The following is a 12,612-nucleotide window of genomic DNA, read 5'->3' as shown; positions in this document are numbered from 1 at the left end:
ACGGTTCTTGCACGCGACACGTCGTCTTGGTATGCCGAACACATGGGGCAAGTTATTTTAAAATCTGTCCATAATATTCTGAGTTATTGAGTCGGACGGACGGACGGACGGTGCGATTTTAATATGCCCACCTTCGGGGGCATAAAAACAATGTGAATAACCACACTAAAGCTTACTCAATTTATTCTGCATTTCAAATATAAAATCGCAAAATATTAAAAGTTAAATTATCATATTGGCTATAAAAAGTAATTCCAGTCTCACTTCACAGTAGAATTAGTACTTCCTTATTGTTCATCAATCAGGTATTTATCGCCCATACGTGTTCCTCTTAGTGGTGGCCAGATTTAAATCTACTTCAGGCAGCATTTTCCGTCATATCACATACTCTGAAAATAAGACATTATCTTTTTTTTATTAAACCGAAAGTATAAACTTTCTTATCATAAGAGAAACTAAAGCGCCTTTTTAAAAAACAACAACACAAAACAACAACAACACACTTATAAAAGTGGTATAAGACGAGTGCTATATTGCTCAACTCGTAGGATACCTTAGTCTTCGGTAGATAATTTTGCACAATGATTTGAAAAAGGGTAACCATGAGCCTTTACTTCTGTTTAATGTTTATATTTTAGGCAGTCTACTTGTAATTCAGTACCTATCTTCGAGTATTGCCAGTGGCCAAGCATATATATGCTCTCTTGCCTCACCAGGGCGAGGTTTCCCAATACCAGTTCCCCATGGAGTTCGCCAGTTTGGTAATGGTGAACATCTTGTCAATGAGGTCATACATCAAGTTGTCTCCTTTTGCCCCCTTTCGGATAGCAGTGGTACATGTTTCGATCTATAAACCTCACTGTGAGGTAATAGCCTCACCTGTAAATAAGTTGAAACTTGGGAAAGTTTTCTTATACATGTACTGTATAATGTAAAAAAAGTTTAAATGATTTCCTTTTATTGAAATTGTTTATTTCAGGTTTATTTGATAGTATTGTATAATTTACACACCTGAATTGAAACATGATCTATGGATAACCCTGTAACACATGTCAACAATTACAGAAATTAAGTCATACGTAACATGCCATTTAAATTGCATGCCATAGTACAAGGCTGGTTGAATTGTATTTCAAATAAATGGTTATTAAAGTCAGTTTAGTTAAGAAAATGTTATTTATATTTTTCAAAGTCACGAACTTCTGAGCGTGAGGTTTTATTTGCCATTATAATATCATAACATTATGACTAAACAAACAGTTATAACTAAATTTGTAGTGTTTCTTGCAGCACACACACATTTAAAACGAAAGCTTTAAATGCGGGGTTCCTTTTTTCTGATTAATATCGTTAATTACACATTTTGTTAGTATTTAAACTGGAATTTCAAAGATGGACTCATTAAAGTAGCAAACGACTCCTGAAATAACAGTTTGATCAACATTCTGATATTTGAATGAACATTTTTTTTTTTGGGGGGGGGGGGGTGAGGGGGCAGACGACGTGATGACTGACGGTGTAGAAAAATTGAAATGTATTCTTACCACAACAGAGTTGCCTGGGGTTACAGGAGTGGAGATGGTTGGCATGCCATGAGTTTTCTTGCGAAGATGACCTTCTAAGTTGCTCCGATAACTGTAAAAGATGTTTGATTAATTGCAACAATCACCTTATAACAATTAAATGATGACTTATTTTACCTGTGTACACAATCCATATTATCTTAATATAACTGCTCTCATTTTTACCCTTATTTTATCAAGAATTTCATCTTTATAAAATATATTTGGTACATTATTTAATTAAGCACTTTAAAGGTTTAATCGGGAAAGCCATTAACTTCGCTGTGAAATTTGTTAATGGAGATGCAGTCTAATTCTGCGTGTGAAAGTGGCTGCTGAAATATCAAGAACATATGTATATGCAGTTATTTCTGTTTAATAAGTTTATTAATTTGAAGATTGTTTTTAAAATTAAGACGGAAACCGTTATTCTAGCATAATGCAGAACTTAATTAACATTTTGTTGTCTAAACGAACATATTAAAATGAATATATGTGAACTCGGTAGATTCCGGCAAGCTTCATTATGATAACACCGACAGCATTTGTAATAACTCGAAAACTTTCGCGGAAAGCCGAGGGTTTCAAAATGCTGATATTTTTTTTTCGTTGCACATATGAACTTCTTTGTGTAGTTTAATGATTGCGAGAATGCTTTCCGGGTGAAAATTATGTAACAAGGCAAATATAAGGTGATATGGTTGCAGTAGACACATTATTGATACCCAACCAAATATTTTGTAAAGCATAAACTAAGCATTCTAAATCGCATCGATGTAAATCAAACATAATAGTTTTAAAAGTGAGAACAGGAATACGCAATTTCAAAACCAGGACTGGTAAAACGAGAAATAGAAAAGTTACCTCCATCTTTCAAGTCCACGTACCCCTATGAATTGTTGCTTTTAAATATCCGCCAGCCTCACACAGCATATATAAAAATATTGCATTTTATATCGCGATTCAAAATTTGTAAGACTCTTCATGTCCGCGTCGTTCTTATCAATCACGGCTTATGTTCCATCTGTTGGTCAATACACACAACCATACGTTTTAACTATAACGTTACTCACGCAAGTTCAAATGTTTTCTTGGTAAAAGTCTAGTTATCCGTTATTAATGACGGATCAAAAGCGCGGTACAAACAGGCTCAAGACCACAGTTATCTGCCCCCGCCCCCCGTTGATCCGGATGTTAATACAGAAAAAAGAGTACTGGTGTTCAAGTATCAATATTTTATTAAAATTGAATGAAAAAAAGCAAAAACTGTTCTTTTTGCAGAGAACTTGACTGAATTTGACACTCTATTGCAGAAATGGATAGTTTTCAGTGTAAATATTGGAAAAATCATAGCTTGTGGAAGTCTGAAAATTAGTTGTTTATAGCCGATTGACTCCTTGAGGGAAGGGTTCTGTATTTGAACTCAATTTTGACAGTCGGGTCAATGGTCAACATGGTGTTTTCTTGTGATTATATTTTGTGTCTTGAATTGTTCTAGAGATGCCATGTCCTTGTTTTTCAATTGGGATGTGTATAAAGTCAAAAGCCAGGTTAGTGTCTATATGAAACATATAGTAAAAATAACTGTGGTCTCACGCCATGTATGTCTATCAGTAATGGTTTCTGAGTGGGCATCTTGTGAAACACATGACCGGAATAAATAGGTTAAGGTTCACAAAGGGCAATTCGACCTGATTTTCGCAAGATAAGGCGAGTTTTATAAACAGCTGGATCGTGTACCCTATTGACAGCCCATGAGGCTTATCGGTGAGTCAAATATTGTAGCACAGTATTGTACATGATGACCTGGAATCGAGTGAAAGTCAATAATTTATTGGCGCCGCACTGAAGTGCGCGCCTATTATGGAATGGGAATTTATTTTAGTTAGTGGTAGGAGCGGTTTTTAAGTTGATTGACAGTTGGGTTTTACTGTTGTTTTATTATGATTAAAAATGCAAATGGGTGGCGATTGCATGGGTGTTAAAAATGCTATTTATGGTTGAATAGATTGTCTTCAATTTATCTTTAAAATATTATATCGGAAGAACGACAAATAAGTTTAATAACTGCTCCCGATTCGTTTACGTTTTCCGATTGGTTACCTGTAATGTCAGGTGCCGGAAATATAAACATTAGGAGGAGTTCCGAATGAAATGTAAAATGTGTTGACCGGTATTTATGTGAATGGGAATAATTATGTTTCATGTTGTTTTGTTATGTTTACTGCATTGATAAACCATGAGGTAAACTGTTTTCTTTAATTTAATCGATATTGGAATTAAATGTTCACCTAACTTTATTTGTTAATATGTTGAAGGTGACATTAGTAAAAATTTATTACGATTGCCCCCCGATTTGTTTTATTTTTTAGAACACTACACATATCCGGATGTTGCTATTTTTAGAACCAGAAGGTATTTCCCCGCTACTGTATAGTTGGAAACTAGGTGATGTTTTCTCATGAATATACGTTTAATATAAGTAAACACTAAAAGTGCACACTGAAAGCTGATTACGATACATCTAACAATTTGAGTCATTACAGTAAAACATGGATTATAAGTGAATTATACGCGTAAGAGAAGATTTTCTGTCGAAAAAACGAATGTCAACAATCAGCATGGAACTGGGATATTCGTATCAAAGTGCTATTCGTGTAAGTATCCTTGAGTAGTTGTGTACGTTTATGTGTTCAAAAATGTTTGTTTTTTAATTTATCTTTGGAAATCTTAAATCATTTTTATTTGCCAAATGTTAAGACAGCGTGTTAATATTTTTACATGTACTATAAATACCAGGTATACATGTTACATACTTTACATCTACTTATAATGCACCAGTCAATTGAAACCACGCCCCCCCCCCCCCGCACCCAGGTCGAGGAATAGCTGGGACTTTGACTTTCGGTCCAGCCAACCCCAGGTAAAATCCTCGTCCTGCGGGGATGAACTGATGGTTAAATCCCCGCCATATGCCCCCGTACCACAGGGAGCCTAGGTAAGGCATATGCTCTGCTATATTTTGCTCAAAGACAAAACCACCGCATTCACCCGGCGCTGCGAGGTCACCTGAAAGGTAAAAACACAGCCCATTTCCGCGGCTATCCCCGGCATATCCCCAGGCCTGGGGGGCTGTGGTTACAATTGACTGGTGCATTATACAGGTTACATATTTTTAAATGTACTTATGTACATCATTTATGTATATGATATGAGTATGTTATTTTTTATTTGATTGTTTTATCTTAGAAAAATATTAGACTTAAAATTTTGTTTAAAAATGATGTGTTTTGGTATGTGACCTATTTCTAACATACCATAATACATGAACATACCCATTATTTGTTTACAAACTGCATATTTTCAAAATAAACCTGTAAGAAAAGATGTTTCGGGCTGGAAGCCACGACAGCTTGGACAGAAGCGACATTCATTTGCTTGGTGTAGGTCTCGTTGAACGCCATACTGTTGTGAATCATTATCAACCATATGCACAACAACTACACATTTGTGCCTACCAACCCTCACTCTTGGCTAAAACGGATATTAGTGCAGAATGTATAATTAATACATGTACATTTGTATTTTACGGTTGTAGTTTCTGTTGGTTGATAATCAGAAGTCTAATTTCTTTCAGGCAGAAAAATGACTGAATATTACTAAGTCAACAAATCGGGGTTATATGAAGAATTCCATCCTGCATTAAATACTTTGTTGGATCATTGAGACAAGGCAGTCACATCTAAAAGAGATGATAGCCGACTGGGCTTAGTTTAGTTCACTTGCTATAAGTGATTTGTACGTGAAGTTAGCGGCCTAGCGGCGTGAAGTTAGCGGCCTAGCGGCGTGAAGTTAGCGGCCTGGCGGCCTAGCGGCGTGAAGTTGGCGGCCTAGCGGCCTGGCGGCCTAATTATTTTTTCTATTTCCAAGCAATTGTTAATGCGTTTTTTTTAAAACAATGATAAATCAAAGTTTTGTATTCATATAGTTACATAGCGGCCTTAAATTGTTATCTATTCAGAACATATTTCTTTACCTTTTATTCTAAAACAATTTTAAATTAACTGTTTTATGCACAAATTATCACTCTGAAGCGTTTTTCAACTTTAAAAAAAAAAATCGATCAAGCACTTCAGCGACCTAGCGGCGTGAAATTAGCGGCCTGCCGGTGTAACGTTGTAAAGTGACCCCCATAGAATAATGACCCCCCGGTCATTATTTTATATAAAATAATGACCCCCGGTCATTATTTTATATAAAATATTGACCGGGGGGTCATTATATTATGACTGGGGGGTCATTATATTATGACTCCTCACACGTAGAAAAATGACCCCTCACGTAGAAATGTGACCCCCTATAGAATAAGGACCCCCCCCCCAATCCAAACCTTGACCTAACCTATCTAAGGTACACTTGCACAACATAATTATCTTCATCCATAGACATCGGAGGAGAGATGGCACCCGTCCGTGCATGCGTCCATACTGCACGTTTTTTTTTGACCGCAGTTAGATGGAATTGATCCAAGCTTCAGGGATTACCACTACCGATGCCTATTTGTGTGGAAAGAAAAAATGGTTAAAGTCTCCGACCGAGAATCACTTGCCCCTCACCGTTGTGAGTTCGACGCCTACCAGGGTCGTGTATGGGTGACAGGCATACAAACTGTGCGCTGCTCAGTTTATCATTTAAAACATAGGCGATGGACTGCATAGGAACGTTCCATCAACAAAATACGCAACTACTTGTTGTAATTTACGGCCTGTTTGAATATCAACAATCAAAAATATTTATAATCACAGAACTAGCTAGTTTTCAGGGGGCGAGGGTGGCTGGATTTCAATCTAGTATCGTTGGACTTCTTACCAGAACTCGTCTAATCCTGATCTGATGTAACATACTTCGATAGCTTCCTCGCCTAAGAATCGAATCTGTGCAACTGGATTAGGAGTCAACTATATAAACCTCTCTGCGATTGAAATTAAATAATTATTAATTATACAAGCAGAATCACTGTAAGTGCACTGTAAGTGACAAGTGTTTGTTAGTGATTTGAATCATTTTCGTAGTCATCAAAGTTGTATAGTGATTAAACGTCCCACACAGATTAATGGAACTAGCAATGATGAATGACTTAAAAATATTATCCCTTTTTTCTTTTCATGACCATTCGAAAAGTGGTTTTAGAAATCATTTAGCACAAAAAGGATAAGCAATTCATGCAAAAGATCTGAGTTACAGGTTAATTACAGCAACCTCTTATTATCATAAATGTTCTTTCTTCCCCAGGACTGTGTACCATTGGAACAACCTACCACTTACTGTTGCCCTCCTCCCTACCCCTGAGCAGTTCAGTGCAGCTATATTTAAGAAATGAACGCCTTCTCGCGTCGGTTCACGATTATATGAATACAACAAGTCTCGTGCATAGTTCGTAAACCCCGAAGGGGTTTACGTTAACTATGCACGCTACTTGTTGTATTCATATACCCGTTGAACTATAGCGAGAAGGCGTTCATTTCTTATATTTATATTATCATTTATATTATTTCTACTTATATCAAAAGAATAATAGTCGATTTATTGGATTATCTTCTAAGAAAATCGATTGCATCTTATTAACACGACGATCGCGTCCGTTATTCGGAAGAGCGGTGGCCAGCCCATATGACGTCACGGAGACTTGTTTATTTCGTATGTGCCAATCAGATTGCGTGACGAAATATCTCGCTCATTTTTTGAAGGAATTTAACATTAACTTGAGATATATTTTAACCTTAATTAGAAGACGTGTCGCGCACACCACCCAGATCCGCTCGTCAAAGGTCAAGGTCACACTTGGAGTCGGCGCAAAATCCGTGTCCGGAGCATAACTTCTATATGGATGGAGGGATTTTAATATAATTTGGCATAAATGTTCTCCATGGCAAGGCGGTGTGTCGCGCGAAAAAATTATGTCTCTGTGGCAAAGGTCAAGGTCACACTTAGAGGTCAAATGTCAAATAACAAGTTCAAGGTTACATAGACCTTAAAACTGAAAACGGTTTCCGCTCAATAACTTAATTATTGTTCAACCTTCAGCTGCCAAACCTGATAGGATGATCACCCATATTGAGTAAATGACCCCTATTGTTTTTGGGGTCACAATATCAAAGGTCAAGGTCATTATCATTCTTTCATCTTCACAAATGTCCATTATGAATCTTTCTGTGAAAATTTAAACCTACAAAGCGGGCTCGACATCTGCCCGTGGGCATGCAGAATGTATTTCTAGTTAACCCTTTTAAACATTCTTTTAAATCTTTTTAAACTACTCTTTAAACCTTCTTGCGATTTTGACGCGCAACCATGTCTACGTCCCCGGGGGTGTTTGACATTACCGGAAGACAGACAGACAGACGGACGGACGGACAAACGGACAGACGGACGGACATACTTCTAATTTTGACCTAATATGACTCAGTTTTAAACTCACTCGAATTAACTAGCATTCTGACCAAATTTTATAAAGATTCATATAAAAATGTGGCCTCTAGAGTGTTTTTACTTTTGTGTGAATATAGATACGGGTCTTGGTAGCATTATCGTTGAATTTGCTAGATCTGATTTTATCACATGACATCGCTTGTTTTTCATGTAATATAATCATTACGAATTTCTTTATATTTAACACGTGTAATATAACTTTGACGTGACTCATTTCCGCCAATACATTCCATATAGAAAAAAGGCGTGAAAAGCGTGCGTACTCATAGCGTTAAAAAGGGTTTATTTTATATGTTTTATTTTTATGTTTTAAGTCATGTGATAAAACGAATCTCACATTCGTTGTCAAAAAATATAATATTTTATTAAACTCGTTCAAGAAAATGTTATAAAGCTCGCCCGAGGCTCGCTATGTAACATTTTCTTGAGCTCGTTTAATAAAATCTTATATCATATGACAACTCATGTGAGATCCTATATATCCGTGGTTCGGGAGTGTTGTTCGGTATATAATAAGGACAATTTCATAAACGAAAGGACTTTTTATTTAAAACTGTATGGAATATAGAGGCGAATCCAACAAAACGTCCCAGGGTGTTGACCTGTGCTTTGGTAAAACTACATGTCACATATGTTTATATCTTAAGCTATTATTTTAGTTAGTAAATCACACAAGGTATATTTAGCACGCATTGTTATGCTCATCAGATGCAATATGTTAAACCAAATTTAGCATAAATTGTATCGTTCTCCACTGAGTTGTTGATTTATTCTTGCACGTGTCACTTATCAATTAAGTATGTTTTCGACATCGCTCCAGTCACATACTATATTGAAAATATTTGCATCCACCTCGTCAGATAACCCACGCAGCCCTTCTACATTGTAAGGCGTGTTAGTAAAAGCCTTCACATATACAGTCTTTACACTTTTGTCAAGTTTTAATAGCAAGGCTTCGTCTGCGTAACAATTCACTAAAGCAGCATCTAATATGTCATCACTTATAAGGGCGTGGTATCTTTCTGGAATGTGGTTCCGAATTCGTTTGTATGGCTTTCTTGAGAACTCTTCGCCATCTACCTCTAGCACCGGGACAAAATGGTCGCTGGAATTCTGAATGTACACTGCTCGACCCCTTAAATTACCACCAATGAGGCCTAACGGTTTGTATTCTAACCAACGCCACTGTTCCTTACTGCCATACTGTGAATAAACATACACAACGCTTCTGGTGAGAGTTGCAAAAGCAAATATCTCCACTTCTGTTCCCCAAGTGTTTTCGGAGGCCATCATTGACGTGTCTAGATATCTGGAAACCGAATCACGTGTAATGCCTTTCATTAGAGTTTCGTTTTCTTTCATGAAGTCAACAATCGCTTGCCTTATCAAGCTATGGTGTGTTTGTACGCCAAAAACTAAATAACTGAATGTTCTAAACAAACAATTGCCATCCCCACGCATGTTTACAGTTTTAGTAGGTTTGGCGTCTCGTCGTATATATTTGTCTGGACCGGATGCATACGTGTTTTTGACTGCCGACTTAAATACACTCGAGATTTGTTCCTGCCATTCTTGATTAGATGGTCTGAATTGAAATGGTTGGGGTTCTTGATTAGTAGATTCTGTAGAATTGGTAGGTTGTGTTGCAACATCTTCTCGCGATACTCTTCTCTTTTTTGGAGGGAGATTGCAGTCGTCAGATTTATCGTTTCTTTTTGCAGGTCTTTCAAACGCTTTCTCGTTTGCTTGGGTTCCTGTTTCTTTGTTTATTAGACTGTGGTCATCTTTTGGACCTTCAGTTGGTCGCTTTTCTGTGTTATCTGTAGCAGCATCGTCATTACTCTGCCTATAGCGATTCAGTCTGTTCCCACTTACACTTGTTTTCATTCCTTCTAGGAAATAAGTGCCTTTTCCAGTTACTTTTGTTATTTTGAATGGTCCTTTCCATTTTAGACCCAATTTCCCTCCTTTTCTCGTCAATTTTCTGGTGTTATGAAGAAGGACTTGGTCGCCGACTTCAAAACCTGCTGTATCGTCTTTAGGTAGTGAAGAATCGTAATATTTCTTCTGCTTCGATTGTGCCGTTTTAATATTGGACGATGCTTCTTTTCTGTTGCACGACAGTTTAATGAACGAGTCTATTCTTTCCTTTAGTGACAATTCAGAGTCTTGGTTATCATCCGATTGCATTGCTAAGTCTAGTTCTATTGGTAAGCGTGCGTGCCTTCCAAACACAAGATAGAATGGTGTTTGTTTCGTCGACTCATGTTTAGACGTTCTATAGGCAAACAGTACGTATGGTAACTTAATGTCCCAATTTTTCTGCGACAAATCTACACTGTGCACAAGCATATCGCACAAAGTCCTGTTAAATCTTTCAGTATGTCCTCCTGTTTGTGGGTGATATGCTGATGCAATTCTATGTTCTATCCCAAACTGCTTGCAAAACTTTTCATTCAAGTCGTTGCAGAATTCTCTCCCCTGATCCGTTATTAATACGCTGGGGCAACCATGTGTCGTGACAAACTTTGTGAATACTGATAGTACAGTTTCAGATGACTTGTCTGGAATCCCTTCTGCCTCTACCCATTTTGTCAAATATTCTGTTATAACGACAATGTACTTGTTTCCTGAAATGTATAAATGTAAGCATTTTACAATACTTATTTTAATCAACGATGCATTGTCAAAGACAATACTAGTATATCCCCAGCCGATAGATGTTTCTTTTCAAGTTTGAGTTTGCATAGAAACTAGAATTTCATTCTGCATGTCTACGGGCCAGCATCGCAGTTTTAAGATGTTGCATAAAAATTCCCTCATGCATATAGGATATCCTCTAGAAAAGCACTTCTAATGACCTCTGTTATCTTTACCTTTAACTGGAGACCTGGTTGATGCGTGCGACACTAGATCTCATGGTAGTTAACATTTGTGTGAAGTTATAGTAAAAAAAATCTCTTCATGCAGTTACCAGATATGCCCTGCACAAGCATTTATCAGTGATCTCTAAGAAGACCTTTACCTTTGACCCATAAACCCAGTTCATGCGCGCAGAACTAGAACTCATGGAGGTGATCACTTGTGTGAAGTTTTTACAGAAATTCCTCCATTTTCATTCAAATTGGAGTTATGGTCCGTAAAAATCAGGACGGACACATGCACGCACATATAGCGAACATCAAAACCTGGCGACTAAGGGTCGAGTTCACCGAAGGTGGGCTCGACAAAAATGGAAGGAAAATAAAAAAGCACTACTCTGTTTCTTAATAATATCTTTCTCAAGTTTACAGTTGATATGTTCTATACAAACTACTTTAAGAAAAAAATCCCCCATTCATTTCGCTTGAAAATTGCAAATTGCTAGTCAAATGCTATAACTCTTAAAAAAAATAATTGAAATCTGGCCAATAGTCTTCAAGAAATAGCCCGGAAACAAAATTTGGACGGACGGACAGACGGGACAGACGGACGGAGGGCAATCCTATCTCGGTTACACCGGTAGGGGAGTTCCATAAAAAAATTCAATGTACTTTTGGAGATATAGTGGAATCCAGTTAGGTTAAAGATGTGTTGAATGTTTTTTAAAGCAGACAGACAGACGGACGCAAAAACGAAAAAAATAAATAAATAAAAAGACGTGCATAATCTCCATATTGCCCTTTATCACTATTCCAAGTTTCATGAATTTTTTTTAAGTATTTTGAAGATATCGCGGGATCCAGATTTTCGGACGGACGGACGGACAGACGGACGGACGGACAGACTGACGGAGGGCATTCCTATAGTCCTCGTAGGGGACTAATAAGCCTGATCATATTTGACTGACAGGTCATAAACAGCTGGTACATTGACATATCAGCTGGCAACCGTCGACGGCGTTTAAGTTACAGAACTATCAAAATTTAATTTAATAAACTATGGTTTTCCCGTAAAAATACAGAACTATCAAAATTTAATTTAATAAACTATGGTTTTCCCGTAAAAATACGACATATATTTACAGTGCTTAAAAAGAAATGCAGTTGCTTTCGCACATGGCCCTGTTTCACATGGGCGGTCGCTTTGCTTGTAACTAATCGTAAACTGCGTAAAATCTATTTCAGTTTACCACCACTCAACAGGTGCATTACCGATACGTCTCTACCGCTCCAGTAACTAAAAATCTCAAGTTAAACTGACTACAATGTATTACAACGTTTCAAATGAGTACGGTGGTACAGAGGTGAAATACCCAGTAGGTTGTTTTCCACCATCATTTAGCATTAACTTCACCGTCAAACCACGTGAAGACTGGACATGGTGATTTTATCAATATAAGTATATTGTAACTTAGCAAACTGATCCTTATAGAAATATGAGTCGCATCATTACTTTTATGCATAATAGTGACTAAAAATGAGCAGTGCAACCGTTGGTACTATGTGAAGGGCGTTTTCTATGTGTAGGGGAGATGTAAAATTATGACCCCCAGTCACAGTTTATGACCGGGGGCACAATATTATGACTCTGCCTCACACAGAAAATAACCCTCATATAGTGGTTTGTGTGAGACTCATTT

The 12,612-nt window shown here is 37.3% G+C and overlaps 1 long non-coding RNA gene across 1 annotated transcript; it reads right to left on the bottom strand.

Moving 5' to 3' along the window:
* Positions 1 to 241: 241 nt before the first annotated feature.
* Positions 242 to 1,657, bottom strand: LOC128242051 (uncharacterized). The gene is made up of 3 exons (XR_008262535.1): positions 1,545 to 1,657; positions 662 to 879; positions 242 to 389 (listed from the first exon to the last, which is right to left on the bottom strand). It is a non-coding gene; the product is annotated as an uncharacterized LOC128242051 (long non-coding RNA).
* Between the last annotated feature and the right edge of the window lie 10,955 nt (positions 1,658 to 12,612).

The sequence above is a fragment of the Mya arenaria genome, chromosome 2 (assembly GCF_026914265.1).
Source record: "Mya arenaria isolate MELC-2E11 chromosome 2, ASM2691426v1".
NCBI lineage: Eukaryota > Metazoa > Mollusca > Bivalvia > Myida > Myidae > Mya > Mya arenaria.
Note: the sequence above shows the minus strand (reverse complement) of the source record. Positions and strands in the feature narration are given on the sequence as shown.